At 44.9% G+C, this 22,901-nt stretch overlaps 1 pseudogene; it reads left to right on the top strand.

Moving 5' to 3' along the window:
• The window catches only part of LOC102865007, a 33,944-nt pseudogene extending 23,799 nt beyond the window's left edge, over positions 1-10,145 (top strand).
• The last annotated feature ends 12,756 nt before the right edge of the window (positions 10,146-22,901 follow it).

Below are 22,901 nucleotides of genomic sequence, written 5' to 3'. Positions count from 1 at the left end.
AGGAGGGCAAACCCTTCTGTGTGCTTACCAAGATGAACCTCTGCATTAGAACGAGACATTGGTCCAGAAGGTCCTTTTCCTTCCTCCTTGACCCAGAGGAAGGTTTGAGTAGCCCGTACACTGTCCAGTAGCTGTCCTCGAGCTTGCTGCCCACACCTCCTGCAGCTTCTCACCTCATCACATGCGGTCAAGTGGAGGACTGTTGCCTGTTTGACCACACAGTTTAGTCATTGTGTTTGCCTTCCGTTTCAGTGCGTGTCCTTCACATTCCTTTAATCCCTTTGTTCTCATCCTTGTTGAGAAAGGCTTGTCTCTTTCAGGGCCCTGTCCTCATTACTGAGAACTGGCAAGAACTCTGAGGAAATTGAAATTTTACCCAATTTTGCCAGCCAACGAATTTTAAGAGTGCGTTATTTCATGGATGATGGCAAAAGAGACAGGACTCTGGGTCGGATGCAGAGGCCTTAATTTCTCAGTGCAGCCCGCTGTGCACTGCATGAATTTCACAATTAAGGTGCTTCCTCCTCCATCCAGTCCTGGCTCAAGGCCCAGGTGGATTCTTCGAAAGGGTCTGCATCACAGCTACATAATCCCTAGCCTCAAGCACAAATCTTTAAAGTGGGTTACAGACAAACCTGCTTCCCTTTTCCCCTCAAGGGACATACTCTTTTGTAGTGGACTTCAGTGCCCTCTACTGTGAAGGGAGACACTGTTTCTGTGTCCCAAGGCAATTTCTTGTATTGCAGGCAGTACAAGAGGTGAACAAACGCAACAAAAAGGGCTAGGATGTTGATTCTTTTTTAACTCTATAACATCATGTTTTTCAGGAACAAAGAAAATGCAGCTCCACTTGAGGAAAATAATGCAGGAAGAAATGAGGCAAAAAAGAGAAAGATTGCAGAAACTTCCAATGTGATCACTGAGTCATTGCCGTGTGCAGAATCAGAGCCTGTGGAGATTGAGGTGGAGATTGCGGAAGGCACAATTGAAGTCGAAGATGAAGCCATGGAGACGTTGGAGGAAGTGGCTTCTGCCCGGCAGTCCCTAAAGTACATTCAGAGTACGGGTTCCTCTGATGATTCTGCGTTAGCCCTGTTGGCCGATATTACCAGCAAGTATCGTCCAGGTGATAGAAAAGGGCAGATTAAAGAGGAAGATGGCAGTGCATCTGACCCCACAAGCAAACAGGTAGAAGGTATTGAAATTGTGGAACTTCAGCTGTCACATGTGAAGGACTTGTTCCATTGTGAGAAATGTAACCGTTCATTTAAATTGTTTTACCATTTTAAGGAGCACATGAAATCACACTCCACTGAGAGTTTCAAGTGTGATATATGCAATAAAAGGTATCTTCGGGAGAGCGCATGGAAACAGCACCTCAATTGTTACCACCTTGAAGAGGGTGGAGTCAGTAAGAAGCAAAGAACTGGGAAAAAAATTCACGTATGTCAGTACTGTGAGAAACAGTTTGACCACTTTGGACATTTTAAAGAGCATCTTCGAAAACATACAGGTAATTGGGAAACTTTATTCTGTTAACGTGTGTATTTTTCCACATTTAGTTTAAGTCTAAATGTTGATAATCCTTTTTAGTAGAGTCCTAGTAGAACCCACTTCTCTCTTCTCATGTGCAGTTTAAGAGCACATTATTTTTATAATATTTGAAATACTGATGTTTAAACAGCAAAAGCACTATTAACTTTGAAAGTGTGTCACTCTTCTACCTTGCCAATTTCTTTTTTTAAGAGAATGTAAAACATTTGTAATTATTTACTTGGCAGTCCTAATTCATTAAATTCTGATTATAGTGAATCTTCACTATTTTTATATTTTCTGTGTCACATCATATACAAATGACCCTGGTGTGTTTATATTGTCATGGACAGATATATGGTGTCTGTTTTGACCTGGTAAGTTTGTGGGCTAGCTCCATCTGCCACCTCTGAGTTGAAGTTGACTCGATGGCACCTGACACCACCAACAGAAGGCATTCATGCTGCCGGACTGGTGTGGGCAGCTAGTAAGGTGAGCAGAAGGTCTTGATGCTGCTCCTCACCCCGGGAGCCATCTTTGGCCCCAGGGAGACATCGCGAACATCTCTGGTCCTCATAGTTCTGCATCCCCTGTGGCTGTTTTTTCTTCTGTCAGTTCTCACTCCCCAAGCATTCTTTTCTAGGTCCCCTGCAACAGACCTAGGACTTAATCCGCTAAAATGAAAGCGAACACAATGACTGGGTGTGTGCTCAGTGTAACACTTAAAAAGCTCTTGTTTTCTGTGATGGTAGTAAAGCCCTTTGACACTCTCATTTGGAAGTTTTTTGAGTTCACGCACATTTTAATAATGGAATTGGTAACTTAAAAGGAGCCCAGAGTTGCTCCTTGCACCACTTGAAATTAAAGAACCAGCAGATAATATGCCATCTCTCACTATAGGCATTTGGCGTCAGTACTTAGGACTTGAATGTGGGATGAATAGCACGAGAATCTCGACCTACACTTAAGGCTTGCGGTGTTAAAACACTTGAAGACACCATGTTTGTAGCCGAGTCGAGTGGTGTGGTGGTGACTTCATTTTAATGAGTTGGCATGTACACAGTTCACATCGACCAGCCACTCCACAGGAGAAAAACAGGCAGACTCCTCCCATGCAGTTTACTGCCTCTGGAAGGTCAGCTACGCCTCAGAGTCCAGTTGATGGCACCCAACACCAACAATAAGGCATTTATGAAATCTTTGAGGAAATGCTTTCTGAATTTCATATATTGTATGTATATCTGTTGTGTATTTAGGGATTGCCGATTTTTTGGCGTTTTTAAATATTAGTGATTTTAATGGTCCATTTTACATTTCTTCTCTGGTTATCTGCATTAACTTTCTAAAAGAGTTTCTATACCAGCAACCCATTCGATTAGTAACTAAATCTTAATAGGTCATGAACGTAGTTTGATAGTCTGGTGTTCTTAAAAGGAAACAGTCACATTTCTATTATTTATTCCCTAAGAATGTGGACATAGCAGCCGTTTACCTCTTTTTGCCCAAAACATTACCTGCTGATATGACAGATGGACATCAGAACCATTTTGCAAATTTGTAAATAGGATTTTTAGGTCTTCAGCTTAGTAGACTGGACAGCAGAATACATTGTCTTTGCCTCCAAAACAAATTCAGATAACTTAGTTGTTTTACCTTGTAGAATTGGGTGCTAGCTAGAGTTCACATAAGCTTATTTTTGTTTTTCAACCTCAGCAAATCATAGCATTAGTATTTAGTAGTGACAAGGTAGTTGAGGAAAGCATAATTAAATGGTTTTGCATTATGTTTAAGTTAATAAAAGATGACTACTTTTTTCTTCACCAAGCTAAGTATGATGATAAAGTTAATCCTTTTCCTGTGCCCTAACCCCAACACATGCATGTATACACCATCCTGTTTCATATTTTGCACAATTTTATTAATCAATTTTTAAAAATTTTTTTAAGTTGCTTTATTTTATTTTTTGTGTGTACTGTCAAATCAGGTCTGACTGGTACAAGAGGAGATTGTCCCTCCTTCTCCAGCATAGCATTGGGTCGATTTGAACCACACACCTCTAGGAAGTTTATCAATTCCTAAAATGTGCACTGTAGTTTGTGACTTGTTTTGCAAAATTTCATTGTTACTTGACTTTTTAATTGCTTTGCATTTGGAAAATAGTAATGATAATACTAATATACTGGGCCTTGGAGATTTCTGAGCACCCTTTTCTTCAAGGCACTACTTCAGTTACGTTCAGGGAGAAATACAGACGCAAGTTTTGGTGGGAATCAGCACAGAGGCCTATAGCAATGCCTACTTGTTCATTCATGGAAAGGGGTTTCCCCATGGCACAAACGAAAAGGTGCTACTTACCCGGAAGGGTATTAATAATGGAATACATATAGGCATAGCCGAAGGAGAGGAAGCACCTGTTTGTGGAAGCACTGGTGGTGGTGGTGTGTACTGTAGAGTCAGAACGGACCCACAGCTCACCCTCTGGTGGGTTTTCAGAGCCATTTAATTGCACGGGAGGAGATTGTTCATCCTTCTCCTGTGGAGCAGCTGATGGACTCGACCATGTCCCTTTGAGATTGCAACAAAGCTTCTTGCCACTAGGCCGCCAGAGCTGCCTCGTGGTAAGAAACTGCACTGCAGTCCCAAAGGCATGCGGTTCTAATCCATCAGCTGCTCCATGGGAGAAGGGTGAGCATTCTTCTGTGAGATTAATGGCCTCTGAAAACCTGCTGGAGGGTCAGCTGTAGGCCAGTTCTGACTGGGTACTCAACGACAGGTAGTTTATTAGGGCTAAAGGATTGGGTCCAGGTAGGAGAATGGCAGGATATGTGGCTTAAGATAGATGACTGACCAAGTACCACATAGAAAGCAGTCTCATAGTGTAGATACTATGTCGATACATTGACAAATTTCTGTCAGATACCCTGCATGAGAGAAAACCTTAGAGTGATCCTTAACCTAGCTGTTGTGTAGTTGCTGCTGCCCATTTTGGTAGCTTAGTGAAAAGGAATTGGTGTACTGCCAACCCAGAGGCTCGTGGTTCAAATCCGCCAGCCGCTCCACGTGAAAAAGATGGGCAGTCTCTTTCTGTGTGATTTGCTTCCTCTGAAAACCCATTGGAAGTGAGCTGTGAGTTGGTGCTGACTCTGCAGGACACAGCACCAGCAGAGGTGCTGTGGTTTCATAGAATGTGGGCCTTGATGCCCAGCCCCAGTTCTGGCATTTGCCAGTGTCATGAGCCTGACACTTAAATTTCCTTTGGACGTGTTTGTTTTTCTGATATTCATGATGGAGGATTGTGACAAATAAGTGGAAGCCACTTGAAAATTGTACTGTCTGTATCTGAAGTTGCTCTTTCTAGATTGTATTAGACTTAGTAAACTGACTTTGATAACAAATGTTAAACTGGTATTTAATGAAGAGTGAGTGAATCTCTTTCCTTGCTTCAGTAGCTCTCTTCAGAAGCACACTACTATTATTTTTTACACATTTGTCCATTCAGATATATTCTTTGCCTTTTCAAGTTAACACACAACTCTTTAAAAATAAAACCAAAACAAAAAAATTTAAAAAAAAACAACCAAGAATATGTAGGACACAGTGCTCTGCCATCTAATTTACCTGTAACAAAAACCCAACAAACCATGAGACACTTATGACTCGTTACGATCTTTTTCATTCTAGCTGCATAGGCTTTCAGCGAATGAGTATAATCCTAACTTAACCATGCCCTGTTGATAGGCATGTAGATTTTGTCTGCCCTTTACTATTCCAATCTATGCTGCAAGAAACATACCTGTATTTGTATTTACATGCTCACCTTGTCATCAAATTTTATCAAATTGCCAAAGAGGTATACCAATTTCTATTTGTAGGAAATTCATAACTTTGTTAGTAATTTCATTGTCCAATAATTCACATGCACAGCAGCAGTTAAAAAAAATTTGTGTGTTAATGACCTCTCTAACAGTAATGAACACTGAGGTGCGAGCAGCGGCAATGTTGGTGTGATATTGTTACATGTCAGCTTGGCTGGGCTTGATTCTCAGCAGATCCTCCATATAAGCTTGATTTTTCAAATAACAACCTGGTCTTTGGAAACTAATCATATCGATAAGTAAGGAGTGGGTGTATAACATTTGGGAATTAAAAGGTTTATTTGTATAGGCACCAATTCCAGGTGAGTAGATTTTTTCCCCCTCCCAAATTGTACAAAGAAAACAAACTGTTGTGGGGAAAAGCCCTGTAACTTGCTTGGTGCTGCCCATCCTGTGAGGGCTGCTTTCTGGGACCTCACCACTAGCGCCTCACCTCGTCTTCCTTATGTTCCTCTCTTATTTGCTCTTACACCTCTACCTCATTTAACCTTTCCTTCTTTATTCCCCTTTTCACTTAGTACACGGCCTCATTTCGAACCTCTGTCCTGTCTGGGCCTTGTGGGAAGTGTTTGAGTTCTCGCACTCTACCATAGCCCTTGGCATATCCCATTATCCTGGAATAATTGCAACCCTTTCCCCTGTGCCCTGATTTCTAAACTGAAGGAAGTGTATTAGTCAGACCCCTTAGTGTCTGGTTTCCATCTTTCCTTGTATTTCAGACCTTCACTCTGGGTCCCTCCGACACCTCATCTTTCTCTGGACAAACCTGGCTCCCCTCTTACCTGGCGCAGCTTCCATATTTTCTGTTTTCTCCCCCTTTATTCCAGAGGAAGTAGTTTTCCATTTCTTCAGCCCTAGGTGTCCTCATGAGATGGGATGTCCTAGCCAAGACTGTCACAGCTGTCATTCCCACATGTCTCCTTCCTCATTGTTCCTTTTCTCTTCCACAAATATAGAGACCTCTCATAACTTAAAAGAGGAACCTTCAGTGTAACTCCTCTCCCTCCAGTGGCCTCTTAAAAGCCTTACTGAGAATTTCTGTACTCGCCTCTCCTTCCCTCATCCCACAGAGATCTGGCCCTGGGCCCTCCACAGCAGTGACTGTGGTTTACAGAGCTGTTAGAATCCTGGGAATATCTTACTTGACATTTCTCTTCACTTCAGTCCCGTTTATTACCCTCATTCTAAACTTTCTTCGGTGCTCCTCAGTTTTGTGGTTTTCCTTTTCTGCAGTTAGGAGTTCTGGTGGCTTGATGGTGAGGAGTTGTACAGTCAACCCAAAGGCATGTGGTTCAAATCCACCAGCTAGCAGCTCTGAGAAAGATGAACACTCTGCACTTAACTGCCTCTCAGAAGCCGCTGAAGGGTCGGCTATGATTGTTAACAGCAGTTTAAGTCATTTCCTCTCCTGCTGAGTGTTCATTTCTTTCATTGGTGCATCTGTTTGCTCTTTGAATGTGGTGACTCCTTACATCATCCCGCACACGCTGGGAGGTTTTTATCCTAACCTCAGGCTTTTACTAGAGCGCTCTGGTGGTCTGGTGGTCAGGATCTGCACAGCAATCTCAAAGGCACACAGTTCACATCCATCAGCTGCCCCAAGGGAGAGGGCTAGGCAGCCTCCTCCACGGGACTAAACTGCCTCTGAAAGCCCACTGGCGGGTCCGCTGTGGGTTGGCTCCGACTCTGTGGTCCACAGCAACAACAAAGGCTTTTATTACTACTTAAATAATCCTATCTACATATCACCCCTCCTCCATTTGAAAGCAGATCTGTGCAGCTGCCTACTAGACATCTTTACAGATGTGGCAGAGAACTGAAGCTTTTGTCTGGGGTCCCTCCAAGCTTGGACTCGAGTGTGCTTCATTTTGGTTAGTGAGCTAAGCCAGAGACTGGGAGTCAGTGTTGATCCTCCTTGTCGCCTCTCCGTAGAACTGGAGACAGGCCTCACCCCTCCTTGCGCCGCTGCAGCACGTGCCCTTTCCATGGCCTTTGTGCCCACGTCGCACTGTGCTCATTTTCACTGAGGACACCTTGACCCCCTGGCCTGTGATACAGAGGCTTTGCAAACAGTTCCCTTTCATCTCTGCCACCTAGCCTGGGATCGGGCACAAAGCACAGTGAGGGCTCAAAGATGGTTTGTAGACTGGATTGTTATTTTTTAATGTTGCTGACTTGACTGTGACTCCCAGCAGCCCTCTCCTCTGCTCTCCTCTCCATCGCCGACACACTTGGAGAACAGACGGTGATGCACTGGTCTTGATTTTTATCTAAGGAAAAAAAGAAAATCTATTAAGAAACACAAAAATATAAAAAGTATTTATTTCTTCACCAGATGACAGATAAAATAGTGCCTAAAGAGATCTTACTAAAATACTGCCTCCTCTGGTCATGGTAAAAACATGGAAATCCTAATCAAGAATTAAAATTGACCAAAAGGAAAAATAAAATTACTTACCTTTCCTGGGTTTCTTGATTTATCAATATGTCTGTATATTCTTCCTCTTTTACTAGGTGAAAAACCCTTTGAATGTCCAAATTGTCATGAACGATTTGCTAGAAATAGCACACTCAAATGTCACCTGACGGCATGCCAAACTGGAATAGGGGCAAAAAAGGGAAGAAAGAAGCTTTATGAATGTCAGGTATGTGTGAATGTGTGCTGTGCTTGTTAGTGAAGGCGCTTGTGCCTGACATACTTAAACATGAAGAATCACAGCCCTTTTCAACCACTAGGACGTGAGGAGGGAGCTCTGGTGGCCTAACAGTGAGGAGCTGCATTGGCTGCCAGTGTTCCGTGGCAGAAGGATTGGCGAGCTCTCCTGTGATTTACTGCTGCAGAAAACCTGCTGTAGGCCAGCTGTGTGTTGGTTCACACAAAGATGCTTTTAAAAACCAGAAAATAAGCGTGACACAAACGTGGAGAAATTGGGATCTTCATTCTTTGCTCACTCATTGCCGTTGAGTCGGAAGCAACTCAGCTGACCCTCCAGCAGGTTTTCAAAAATTGCAAGGGAGGAGGGAGATTTTCCCCTCGGAGCTGCTGGTAGACTCCAGCGGTCAGAACGGCCTGACCTTTGGGTTTACCAACAGGACTCTCCAGACTACACCACTAGAGGTCCCTTCCTTGCTGGTGGGCATGTGAAATGGTACAACCACTATGGAAAGCAGTTTGGTGGTTCCTCAGAAAGTCAAACTAAAAGACCCAGAATTTTACTGCTAAGTAGATACTTCTAGGTCAAGGCCGTTGTTAAAGTCACTGTGTCTGTCCATCTCATTGAGGGTCTTTTTCTTACTCTCCACTTTTGCCAGGAGGAGCTTGACTTTCTGTTAGGGGTGATTTAAAAAAAAAACACAAAAAAACACCCAAGCAAAAACAAAACACCAATCAACTGGAAATAGTGGTGATGGTTGTACAACATGAAGATACCTAATATACACTATCAAGATAGATTTCACCCTTTTTAAAAAAAAATGAAGGATAACAGAGTCCAAAAATACAGAGCTGACAAGTTGGAAAGAATATCTTTTTTTTTTTTTTTGAAAGAATATCATTGTTGACATTTAGAGGTGTAATTAGAGGAGATGTTTATAAAAATCCAGCCCTAGAAACACCAGTGTCACCAAAAGGCAGGTTCCGTAAAACTGTCTGGAGGGTCAGCTGTGAGTTCTGCCTCTTCAGCAGTGAACAGCAGCATGCACCAGCCGCTCCGGAGCTGTTGGAAGTCTCCGTCCTAGGATGCACATTGTTTCTCCCAGAGGGAGGGAGGGTAAGGCAGCCAAGCAAACTCTCTCTCTGGATCTTCTTCAGTGATTAGGTCTCTTTAGTCTAAATACTGTGACAGACCAATGTCGCTGAATTTTACTCTTCAAGGTGGCTTAAATGGCTCCAAGTAATTAAAAGACCAAATAATTGGATGAGGGGTTTGCCAGTATCCTATTCATAGCATTTCAGAGTAAACCTTCAGCTTCTTTCCCTCACAGAATAAATGCATTTCTAGTTCCTTGGTTTGATTGCAAATATTGTTAACACTGTGTGTTTGGTTATTTCAGGTCTGTAACAGTGTGTTTAACAGCTGGGACCAATTCAAAGATCACTTGGTAATTCACACTGGAGATAAACCCAATCATTGTACTTTGTGTGATTTGTGGTTCATGCAAGGAAATGAGTTACGGAGACATCTGAGTGATGCTCACAATATTTCAGAGCATCTAATAACGGAAGAAGTTCTTTCTGTAGAAACTCATGTACAAGCAGAACCTGTAACATCAATGACAATTATAGAACAAGTCGGGAAGGTACATGTGCTGCCGGTGCTTCAGGTCCAGGTGGATTCCGCACAAGTGACTGTGGAGCAGGTCCATCCAGACCTGCTACAGGACGGCCAGGTCCACGACGCAGGGCTGCGCGAGCTGTCGGAGCAGGTCCAGGTGAGCTATCTGGAAGTGGGCCGGATCCACACCGAGGAGGGCGCCGAGGTGCACGTGGAGGAGCTGCACGTGGAGCGCGTGAACCCCATACCAGTGGAAGTACCCCCTGGACTGCTGGACGCGGACCTGGGTCACGTGAGCCCTGAGATCGTCAAGGAGGGGAGAACGTCACCTGCCCAAGCCGACGGGGTGGACGATACCGGCCAGGATCCTGAAGACACGGGGACGTTAAAGACCAAAGCCACGGATTCCCCAGCTGAAAAGGCACAGGAGGAGGACTGAAACCCCCTGCCAGTTGTAGAATGAACTAACAGATGAATATATTTTCTCATTTCCGTGTTGCATTTTCCAGCTGATTATTGGGCAGTGTGACTGTCCTTGTTGACAGACAAATGGACCAAAGTTAACTCTTTCCTGTTGTGCTGTTTCTGTTGAAGCACATTGGTTCCCCCGCTTTCTCTAATGCCACAAAAGAGGGAACTTTCCAGTGAATAGGAGACTTTGAGATGTGTATTTCTGGAAACTTAATGGGTTCTGTTATTTTTATAGAGTTGGTACGAATGTATCTTTTCATTGTCGTAAGGGTTCTTCCCTTCCTTTCCCAGGTCATGTTCTTCCTCAAATTTTATTTCCCCTCCTGTTGTAAAATCAAATGTAAAATCATTAGAATACAATTAATGTATTCTAATGCATGTTAGAAAATGGAATACTTAGGAAATACAAGGCTGCATGAAGCAAAGTGCATTGTTAACTTCAGTTCAATTCGGCTTCTGGCTTCCTTTAGTTTGAATGACATCCATGTCTACCCCAGTCATCACAGATGCCATCTCTGCCGCAGGAACAGAGTGGTGGTGAATGTCTAGAATGTAAAGGGAAAAAACCACACCCATGTGCCTTTTCAAAGCCAACAGAGCTTCTGTAAAGCATCTTTGGTTCTTTCAGAGTTTGTGTGGTAAGGAGCAGTGTGTAGATGATGCTATAGTATTTTCTATTTTTTGTTTATAAATACCAGCCACCAGTTCTTTTTCTTTTAAGGTTGAGACATTTCATTTAATGGCAGCTGAAGGGCCATTTCCAGTTGGGAAAAATCCATTGACATCTGTGGTAAACTTCATTTTGATTAAAAGTTTGCACTAGTAATTTACCACTAGATGAAAAAAAAAAAAGAGCATCATTTAAAAAAATTAATGTATTTAAAGTACAGAGAAAACCATATATATCAGGCTTTGTTTTGAATGGAAACTCCCCCCCCCAACTCCTTAATGTAAAGATCTTGTGCTATAACTTTTAAAGCCATACAAATAAGAGTGCTAAACTGTGGACTTAGGTAGATGTGTAAATATTTTTAATCAGTATTACTTGGAAAATAAAATATAACAACCACATAAGATAAACCAATATGCTATTTTCTTTACCTGTCCAGTTCTGGGAGATAATTACATTTTTAAAGTAAACTTTACAATTATGTGTATGTGACTCTTTCTTTTTTAGATGACCGGTGTGGACTATGGTACATGATCAGGCTGGGTGGGGTTTTTTCCCTCTGTGTCATCTGTATTAATGACTAATACGTAACTTAAGAGAAAATCCTCAGCACACACTCCTAATTTCTAAACAGTCTGCTGAGAAGAAAAGGGAGGGAGGGAGCCTTGGACCCCTTTCTCGTAAGCACAGGAACAAAGGCTGGTTGGTGTTTGTAGTCCATCCCATCTTCATTAGTGACGATGCTGAATTTGAAGGGTGCTTGGTGTCCTGTGGTAATCGGCCTTAAAGGATGTCACAGTTCAAGTGTGACAAGTAGACTGACGAGTATGACGTTCTACACTACAGACAATTCAGACTTTGTAATGAAATAAGGAGTGGCCTTTTTCTAAGATCAGAAGGGTATACAGGACATTTCTTGTCTTCTGTTTGAAGTTACCTTTTCCCTTTGAAGATGGAAAATAGAATTCCATCAAGTCATATTGAGTGAGTGTTCACTGTGCCTAAATTAGCTATAGTTGGGTTTTTAAAACATTACGAGTGGTCTCAAACATGTAAATGGTTACCATCCAGTGGTTCTTGAAGGCTTGAAAAGAGTTCAGGCTGTTCCTTAAGCCAAGTTGACCCTTAAACAGCATTTTTGGTAGGACCTTCCCAGGTGGATTTCATAGGCATATGATTAATCTCTCCTGAAAGGCATGGAGGCTGTTGTTCTGAGTGCCAGTGGGCTGGATTGTAAGAGTAAAGCCACCTACTGCTGATCCTACATTAGCCAGCATTTTGCAGGTCATTTAACAGATCTATTCAAAATCATGGATATTTGCTTCAAGTACTGACTTGGGTACTTTGCCCCTACAGCGATCCTCCTCCACCCCTACCCTGTGAGGTATGTAGATGAGGCACTCTGGTGATAAGGCTTAAAGCTGGGAAAGGTGGAGGTCAGCAAAGGAGAGGGGGGGACTTGCAGAGGCCGGCTGACGTGGTGACCGGGCTCAGACGTGTTGGGGGGGGTGGTGAGGATGGCGCAGGGAAGGACAGGGTTCATACCTGTTCGTAGAGTCTCTGCAAGTTGTACCCGCCAGCACCCAGCAACATGAGCCCTGGTGATGGAAGTGCGTTATGTGTTGGGCTGCCAACCAGAAGTCAGTTTGAGGCCAGCTGTTCCGTGGGACAAATACGAAACAGCCTAGGAAATGCGACGGACGCTCTTCCTGAACGGACATTGAAGGTGGTGGGGTTTTGATTTTTCAAGGAGTTCTGTTGTGTGGGCGAAAGGCGGTGGTGGTTAGGTGCCATCGAGTTGTGTGATAATAGTGACCCTATGGACAAACTGATCCGAGCCCTGCCCTCTGTGCCATCCTCTAACCCTGGCAATCCTAGGTGCTAATTCTATCCTCCCATGAGATTGTGAGTGGAAGGAGCAGCCGGGAGAGGGTGTCCTGTGGAGGTTAGTGCTCGGCTGCTGACAAAGGGGCCTTCACAGCTCGCAGCTCTGGGAGAAAGACCTGCTGGTCTTGTAGTAAAGATTGTGTGTACTGTAGAGTCGTAATTTACTCAGCCGGCCCTCCAGCGGGTTTTCAGAGGTGGTAAATCACATGGGTTGTAAAACAGGCTGCTTCATGGAGAAGAGTGGTTTTGAGGCTGTCTCACATACTTGGGGCATGTTGCCGTGAAGGGACCAGTCAGTCCTTAAAGGATAGATAGAGTGCTTGGGAAGGTTAAGGGACAGTGCAAGAGAGGAAAGCCTCGGAAGAGATGACTGACACACTAACTGGGGTAATGGGGCATGTGTGTTGGAGGGGCTCAGAGTAGGGCAGGGCTCAGAGCTGTCGTGCGTAGGGTGGCTGTGAGTTGCAAGTGACTCAACAGGACATAAATTGTGTGGGAGGAGGTGGCCCATATTGTGGAGCAGCTGGTGGATTCAAACCAAGATCCTCTAAGTTTCCAACCAAGAGCCTTTGACAGCACAACTCCCTACCACTAAAGCACCAGAGTTCTATAAAACAGGTCTATTCTGACATGGGGTTGCTGCTGTGAGAATCAGCAACATCTGTCAAGCATGGTGGGCACACAAGAGGACAACTTTTTCACATAGGAACACAGCAGAATAACGGGCTCACATCAGAGCCCAGACATCACAGCTGACCTGTAGGTTTTCCGAGGCTGCAAGCTGCGTGGGAGGAGACTGTCATTCTCCTGGGGAGCTGTTAGGAGCACTTGGACCACCAGAGATGTGGCTAGGACAGTGGCCTACAAGACTGCCACTCCATCCCCGACAAGAAAACCTGGAAATCTTGAATTTGAGAAACCACAAATCTGAAGTCTGGCAAGTTGGAGGTGATGCTCCACATTCTCCTTGAAACGAGCTGTCAGGGCTGAGAAAGGTCCCTGCAGCCATCGGAATTACCCGTTTTAATACTGTGACTAGCCCAACAGTAGACGTGGAGGCCCAGGCAAGTGGATGGCGCTCTCCCTGAACAGTCAGAATATTCATTCAGAATTTCAGTTTGGCACAGGCTGGTTGGTGGCTTTGAAGAAGTGGTCTTCACGTGAAAACAGCGTTTGGTGACTCCTGCTGTCACACATGAGAATGCAAACAGGCAAAAGCAAAAGTCCTCTGATAAAGCTCAACACAGCAGGAACTAGCCTGACAGGCTGTACTGTTAAAGCCCCTTCATCTTAAGGAGGTTTGCCTTCTCACAAGGAACCTTTATTCTTCTCTAATAAAGGGACCCTCCAAAACCAAGCAATAGTCAGTTGCTGGGACTTCTGGGCCAGGCTCAGTGACCACTCTTCCTCCAGCTGTCCAAGGTTAACGTCTGCTCTTGTCCCCTGGCTCCTGAGTACATGGCAAGGAAGCAGCAGAAGGTGAACTTCAAGGCTGACCCCTGGAGTTCAGTCCTAGCACCTCCCTTTGAAAACCTCCGGGACCTTGGGGTCCTCATCAGTCCAGATGGGCTTGGTAATGACAGTACGTGCCAAATAATACCTGTGAAAACATTTACAAAGGCTGCCTGGTAAACAGGGAGGGAGAAGCAATGGGTTCCTGGCTTCCTTAATGGAAAAGGCTAAACTGGAAATCCTTTCCCCTTCAGTCCTTGGGCCTTGGCAGGGCCCCCTTCAGAATCATGAGCACAGAAGCCGGGAGCAGGGCAGGAGGAGCGGTGACAGGGCGGGATGACCCCTGCAAAGTCGCCATTTCATCCTTAACATGGAGAGCTGGGTCTCCAGGAACAACCTGTAAGCTTCATAGCCTGTGAACTTTATTCCTAGCTCTACACCAATCCAGTGTCCCGGCTTGTTTGCAAACTGGAAACCTATCTGGCACTTGCCCGTAGCAGAGCGTCATCCCGGGATGTATGCTGGAGAAGAGGAAGGGGACGCCCGAGAAGGGGCCTCATGCATACCCGGAGTCCGTGCGCATTATTAGCATTTCTTTCTGAAACACGCAAACCTTGCCAGACTCACCCAGAGAAACGCGGTGGCGCCGAGCCCCGGTTTGTGGCCTCGGTCTCCCAAGGACACCGGAACCCTTGCTCACGGAGATTGGAGCGACGTCCTGCAGGCTTGCGCTGATGGAAGCGGCGTCAGTGTGTCCTTTTCCACTGTGTCGCCGCTCCCACGCGCGCCCTCGGAGGGATCCCCTCTGCCGCAGACCCGGACCCCCTGCCAGAGTGCGCGATGGCTCCCCGCGTTGCGAGCCCTCCTTCCCTCTCGGCTACCATAGCAACCCGCCGACGAGGTCCAGGCCCGCGTCTCCGTCCAGCCCCATGTCCTTCCCTCCTGCCCGGCCCACAGCTCGGGATTGGTCCTTCGGGGAACGCTCCGGGCGCCTCACAACACCCCCTCCCTCGGGGGAGCTGGGGCGGGGGTCCTGCGGGCAGCGTTGACCGAGGCCGCCGTGGGTCAGGTCAGCTGTCGCTGACAGCTCGGGACCCTCCGCACCGCCACAAGCTGGCCACTGCGCGCCCATTCCCCGCAGCGCAAACCACCCGAGCGCCCCGCGCGGCACAGGGGCTCAACCCCGAGCCCGTCTGCAATGAAGGTAAGCTGGGGCCCAGGGCTCACGGTGAGCACCTCACCCTGCCCGCCGTTGTCTCCTTGCGCAGCGGGCCTGGTGGCTAGAGAGGGGCGCCTCTTCCCTCGGGAGCCCTAGGGGTGAGGGGCGACGCCACTCGCAGAGGGGTTAGGGAGTGAAATAGGTCAGGAGATCAGGCATCCCTTAGGAGTGATTGCCCCACCTCGGGTCCATCTCCGCCTGAAGAGAGCTCTTTAGAGCTGGAGGAAACTGCACACGCAGGTCTGTGGTCTGACCACCCGAGTCCGTGCACTGGATTCCCGTGCCTGTATGGACACCCGTGTCTGGGTGAGCGCTCTGAGCATCCGTGTCCGTTTATTACATGGATTCCCATCCCTTGTGGACACCGTGTTCGCGTATTGTGTGGGGTTTGGTGTCTGTATGGACACCGTATCTGGGTGTGCACTGTGTGGAAACCATGCCTGGGTGGCCACCGTGTCTGGGTGGACACTGTGGACACCCGTTTCCATGCACTATGTGGATGTTTGTGCCTGGGTGGGCACTGTGTTTGGGCGTGCACTGTGTGTAATCTGGTGCCTGTGTGGACACCCGTGTCCATGCACTATGTGGATCCCTGTGCCTGGGTGGGCACCGTGTCTGGATGTGTGCTGTGGACACCCATGTCCGTGCACTGTGTGGATCCCTGAGCCTGGGTGGGCACTGTGTCTGGGTGTGCGCTGTGGACACTCCTGCCGGTGCACTGTGTGGATGTGACTGTGTGGACACGCGTGTCCGTGCACTGTGTGGATCCCTGTGCCTGGGTGGGCACCGTGTCTGGGTCTGCACTGTGGGCACTCCTGCCAGTGCAGTGTCTCGGTGCTCTCCCCCACGTGAGCCAACCAGAGCCGCTTAGAGACTGTCCAGAGCAAGGGCTGGGCAGAGCCCTAATCTTCAGAGGCAGCCAAGGCTTGTGGTAGAGGAAGGTCAGCTAATAGCTGTGACCCCAGGCAGGGAGCCTACCACTCCCCACTCCACACTATTGAGTTGGGCGCCTCCTGCCACACGAAGGAAGGACCACCTTGGCTCTCTTTCTTGAATGTCTCTCAGGAATATTAGGAGCTCTGGGGACAGGGCAATAAAGGTGCTTCTTCAAGGGCAGTGGGGCTTCTTCAAGGGCAGTGGGGACCTGGCCACCTGCATGCACTCCTCTCCTCCCCCTGCCTGCCCTCTTCCTCTCACCTCCCCCACCTCTGCTCTCCACTGTCCCCTCATTTCCACCCTCCCCTCTGCTTCCTCCCTCTAGCGTTTAGCAGACAAGAAGGCTCTGTTAGACCCCTCTACCCCTCCCTATTCCTCACCCAGTTCCAAAATAAGAGCGAATGAATCATGAGCTGAGCTCTCACTCTTGCGATTCAGGCGAGCTTGGAAATTAAACAAAACGCGTTTGCGTTTGCACTGGAGGGCGTGGGAATCGAAAAGGGAAACAAACAAAACCAGACCCACCCCAACTCCTCTAAAGAGCGGAGGGGAACCTCTTACTCTAGGTTGAGTCAAATCTCAAGGAGGAATGTAAAAGGATTGTTTGTAATAATACAGTGTTTGAAATTTAAGTTTCGCTTAACCTTGCATCATTATGATCCAGAGTGATTCACAGAGTGCTTCAAAAGATGCTTTCTGTTAGTGTTGCAAAAGCTCTGCTAATTTTGGCTGCCATGGTAACTAGACAAGTCGCCCTGCCCTTCAGAGGCTGCCTGGCCAGAATGAACAGCTATTTTAGAGGGGACCTTCCAATGTCCGTGGTGTTACCATGGTGATAAGAATGGTGCTTATAAAAAGATAACTGTCCTTGTTTTCTTTCTTAAATGCCCAAGACAGTTATTTGTTATCTTGTTCTTAATTTCATCTTTTCAAAGTTTGTAATTTTTGCAACAACTCTTTTCTTTCAGACAAATGACTATAATAATTTCTGCCCTTGAACTAATCCGGTGGCCCAGATTAGGCAGGCAGTCCCGGTGCTTTGCCCACAGCTCACTACCCAGGGGACAAAGACGAGGGTTTGATGTCCAAGGCGTTGTTGCCTGGGACCAGGTGACTTTGCTGCCTAACCTGTAATTTTGGACCCTAATTAGGGTTCTGATGAGGAGAAGGAGGAATGTGGGTAATGGTCCCGGCAGAGATTAATGGAGAAGACGCTCTCCTTGTCTGAACCCTGGCATTTTGTGTGCTGCCTGATCTTTCTAATGAAGCTTCCATTGGATTCTTTTTGACTTGACCACTGCTAAGTGGTTAGCCTGGAGGCCTCCTTCTAAGTTAGGAAAACATGTTGATTGAATGTTGAGGTTGAAGTGTGTGCATTTTTCCCTAATAACTAAGCTGCATTTAAAATGAAAGCAACTTTGTGTGACACCTCCATTCCCTAGTAATGACTACAGGACCATGGAGCCTTTCTGATGGTGGAAGGTCGCCCTTTAATCTAAGGTCATCAATAAGGGGGAATTAATTTGGGGACAGCCATGGTACTGTTGTTGCAAAATACTGTCATCTGCCTGTGTTTGGTGTCTTTAAAGAACCACACTTATTTGTTGTTCATGTTCTGTGCTGTTGTGCCAACTCATAGCAACCCTGTGTACAACAGTTCTATCTGGAGCCAACCTCATTGTCTCTGACAAACCTACCTCTAATACCCAAGTCACTGAGTCAATCCATCTCATTGAAGCTCCTCCTCTCCTGTGCTGGGCCTCCACCCTTCCAAGCATGATATTCCTCTCCAAGGATTGGGCCCTCCTTGCAATATGCCCGAAGTATGTCAGATGAAGTTTCAAATCCTTTCCTCCAAGGAGCAACCTGGTTTCACCCTCTTCAGGAAGAACCTGCTTGTTCTCTTAGCAGTCCATGGTATATTCAATACTCTTCATGACTCAAAGGCATCAATTCTTTTTCTATCATCTTTAGTCATTGTCCAGCTCTCTGATACATAGCAAGTAATTGTGAAGACCATGGCCTAGACCAGGTGCACCTTAGTTTCCAGGCTGTTATTGTTGCTCTTTAGTACTCTGGAGAGATCCCTGACAGCAGATTTTCCCAGTGCAATTCATCTTTTGATTTCCAGGCTGCTTATACTAAAAGTGTTGATTGTGGAGCCAAGCAAGCTGAAGCTGTTAAAAATCTCAATCTTTTCATCATCTCTCAGGATGATGCCAATCAGTCCAGTGGTGAGAATCTTTGTTTTCTTGATGTTGAGCTTCAATCCATATTGAAGGCTGCAGTCCTTGACCTTCTGCAGCAAATTCCTCAGGTCCTCCTCAGTATTGGCAAGCAAGGTTGTGTCATACGTATTCACACATCCCTAATTCCTGCACTCTGGTGGCCAGAGAAGAAGCTACACTGCAATCCACAAGGCACTAGGTTCAAGGCCACCAGCTCCTCCAAGGGAGACGGATGGGCAATCTCCTCCGGTGCGATTAATTGCCCCTGAAAACCCGCCGAGGCTCAGCTCTGCGTCAGTTCCAACTCTACAGTACACAACAAAACAACAGCAATTCCTGAACTAAGGTGTGCCTGATTCAGACCATGGTCTTTTCAGTCACCTGCTATGCGTCTCAGAGCTGGACAGTGAATCCGGATGGCAGTGAATCGATGTTGCCTTTGAGCTGTGATGTTAGAGAAGAGCACTGACTATCTCGTGAACTGCCACAAGCACAAACAGGTACGTCTTGGAGAAAGTGCAGCCAGCGTGCTCCTTGGAGGTAAAGATGGTGAAACTTCATCTCTCACACTTTGGGCATGTTGCTAGGAAAAGCTATTCCTCGGAAAAGACGAGGGTCAGCAAAAGAGGGGAGGACTCCCAAGGAGATGGATTGGCAGTGTTTCAGCAGCAGTGGGCTCAAGTGTGTCAGGATGGTGAAGACGCAGGTGCAGCACTGGACAAGGTCTGATGTTCTGGGGTGGTCATGAGTGCTCCTCACCTGGCCGTTCCCAACCTGGAACCCTGTAAGTCAGCTTTGCCCACGTCTGTGTGGCATATGATTGGAACCTTTTCAAGTCTCCAGCCTGAACAGCTTTAAAGGCAGGGATTTGAGGGGCGGGGGGAGACGAAGATTTTTGTCTTTGTAATTTAATATTTCCATCCAAATAATAGCTCCATTTCGAGAAACTTTACAATTAAAACATCATGTGAAACCAAGCGTCATTCTTTAAATCTGAATGCAGTATTTCTCTTAAAACTACAAAAGCCTAATTTTCTTTCCCTTGGAAAACTGTTTATGAAATTAAACTCATTCTCCATTTTATTGTTTCCAACTGTCATCCCTCAAAAGAAATTCTCTAGCATTGAAGTAATAAATTTTAAGAAAAGAAAAAAATATTTAAATTCTTTTTTAAAGCAGTAATCTATAGTTGGATTAAGCAGGTCACAGTTTTTAAATTACTTTTGCTTGGGAATTTCAGGCACCCTTCAGCCTTTTTTGTATAGCATCCTGAAGAATCTTAGCCAGTTTGACAGATGGGCAGGTTGCATTTAAAGCACTCAAATGGTGTTAATTAGCCACTTAGAAAAATTAAAAGACTAAAATCCAAGTCACCTAACACATGTATCAGCCACGACTTAGAGGAGTGGAGGTGACAAGAGAGGCAGGGTGGAGCCTGCAGATAGAGTTTGAGAAAAAAAAAGGACACTCTTGGGAAAGAAGAATTCTAAGTGAGAAGAAAAGGAGCTTTAAGTGAGGAGGAAACATTGACTGGAAGAACTACCCAAAAGAAAAACCAAATTGGAGAATGGAAAGCTAAGAATCTCTTTTTTCATAGTCCATGGAAAACATTCACCTGACCCCAGAAAGTTCTAGGTTTATTCAGAGAATAGGGAACTCTGGTGGCCTAGTGAATAAGGAATTGCTCTGACAACTCTAGAGCAAGCAGTTCGAATCCACCAGCACTCTTTGGGAGAAAGATCAGCAGTCTCCCCCACTTGGAATTTCCAGCCTCTAAAAGCTGGCTGGAGGGTCAGTTGGGGGTCAGACCTGCCTTGTTGTCAATGAGCATCTTCATTTCTACAGTTGAGATCATTTATAACCCACTTGATTGTGTAGTTATAGTCTTTAAGTGCAGAAGAGTTTTACTTTTTGAAAATTTCCATTTTTTCCCAACTTGTATTCATGCAAACAAGGTTCTACTGAAATTATCCTGAAACAACTGGAACAGCATACCAACAGAACTACCAGATGTGCAGCCTGGGTTTAGAAGAGGCCGTGGTACAAGGGATATTAAAGCTAATGTTACATGTACTTTGGCTGAAAACAGAGAGTAAAGGGATATCTATCTGTGTTTCATTGACTATGTAAAGGCATTTGACTATTTATATCACAACAAACTGGGTAAGTCTGAGAAAAACAGGAATCCAGAACATTTGCTTGTCTTATATGAAACCTATGCTTGGACCAGGAGAGTCATCAGAAACACTATGTGCTTTATAATTGGGACGGCGTACCCCAGGCATATGTCCTATCTCCATATCTTTTTTTTCTCTCTACTAGCTTATTTACAAAATTTGAATACAAATTCAGACAAATTCTTTGAATTTCCCTCACCCGCCCACCTATCAAATTGTACAACCCGATGATTAATCCCCCCCTCTCCCTGAACATCCTCATCCCTCTGCTTCCAGGCTTTCCCACCCCTTTTAGATCCGTATACTTATTCTACAATAATGGTTTTATACAATATTTATCCTTGTGGGACTGAATTAGTTCACTCAGTATAATGCTCTCCAGTCCTTCTCAAGTTAGGTAATAATTTACAAAATCATTGCTCCTGCGTGCTGCATAGTATTCCATTGTGGGAATGTATCATAATTTTTTAATCCATTTCTTTTGTGGTTGGACAGCTGGGCTGTTTCCAAATTCTTGTGATGGTGAATAATGCTACTATGAACATTGGTGTACAAATCTCCATTTGTGCCTCAGTTCTCATTCTCTAAGTGTATTTTACAAGCAATGGAATAGCTGGGTCATAAGGAAATTTTATGCTCAGCTTTTTAAGGACGCACCAAATTGCCTTCCACAGTGGTTGTACCATTTTAAAATCCCATCAATAATGTGTAAGAGTTCCTATCTTTCTCTAACATTTATTACTTGCTGTATTGTGCTTTTGACTTGCATCTCTCTTGTTGCCAGTGATTTGGAGCATTTTTTTCGTGTGTCTGTTGACCACTCAAATATCTTCCTCTGTGAAAAGCCTTTGCATGTCTTTTGCCCATTTTGTAATTGGGTTATCGGTCTTTTTCTTGTGGAACTGCAGAAGTATTCTATAAACTTTTGTTATCAGACTCTTGTCTGAGAGGTTATTGCCAAATGTTTGTTCCCAGTTGGTAGGTTTTCACCCACTTGAAAAAGTTTTTGCTGTGCACAGTTCCCGTTCATCAATTTCATCCTCTTCAGATTGTACATTTCTTGCTGTATTTGGCATACTTTATACCGTAGGCTAGGCCTTCTAAGCTTGGTTCCAGTTTGTCACTTAGGAGCTTTTTTTTTCAATTTTGTGCTTTATTTTGAAGTCTCTGATTCACCTTGAGTTGATTTTTGTGTATGGTGTGAGATAATGGATCCTATTTCAGCTTTCTGCAGGTAGCAGTCCAGTTTTGCCAGCACCATTTGTTGAAGAGGTTGTCATTTCTCCATTTGTTAGGTTTTATTTCCTTGTTGAATATCAATTGACCGTAGATAGATGAGTCCATTTCTGGATTCTCAATTCTGTTACATTGGTTTCTATGCCTGTCATTTGACCAGTACCATGCTGTTTTGGTTACTGCTTCTGTGTAGTGGGTTTTGAAGTCAGGAATGCTTTGCCTTCCACTTCATTTTTGTTTTTCAGAGTATGTTCCTTATTTGTGGTCTTTTGCCTTTCCAGATAAACGTGACAATTTCCCTGAAAAATGAATTTTGTATCTGTATTGGGATTGCATTGAACATATAGATTGCTTTGGTAGTATTGTCATTTTCACAATATTAAGTCTTGAACAGTGCACATTTTTCCATTTCTTTAGGTCTTTTATTGTGTCTTGCAGAAATGTTCTGTATTTTTCTTTGAATAGGTCTTTTGTATCTCTAGTTAGGTTCACTCCCAAGTGTCTCAGTTTGTGGTTGGTGATTATAAATAGTATTGCTTTCTTGGTTTCCTTCTGTGAGTTCTCTTTATTACTGTAGAGGAATCTCACTGATTTTTGGATATTGATTTTGTATCCTGCTACTCTGCTAAATTGATCTACTAGCTCTAACAGTTTTTGGTTGAGTCTTTGGTTTTTCTTCGTACAATATCATATCATCTGCATAGAGCAACAATTTAACCATCTCTTTGCCCATCTAGATGCCTTTTCTTTACTTCTTTTGTCCTGTTGTTCTAGCACGTACTTCCAATATAATATCAAATAGTAGTGGTGACAGTGGACATACTTATCTGGTCCCTGGGCACAGAGAAAATGCTTTTAGTTTTTCTCCATTGAGAAAGGCTCAGCGGCTTTTGGTTTTGCATATATATTTTTCACTATGTTGAAGAAATTCCCTTCTTTTTTT

The sequence above is a fragment of the Elephantulus edwardii genome, unplaced genomic scaffold (assembly GCF_000299155.1).
Source record: "Elephantulus edwardii isolate Elephantulus edwardi_28Jun2011 unplaced genomic scaffold, EleEdw1.0 scaffold00499, whole genome shotgun sequence".
In the NCBI taxonomy this organism is placed as follows: domain Eukaryota; kingdom Metazoa; phylum Chordata; class Mammalia; order Macroscelidea; family Macroscelididae; genus Elephantulus; species Elephantulus edwardii.
Note: the sequence above shows the minus strand (reverse complement) of the source record. Positions and strands in the feature narration are given on the sequence as shown.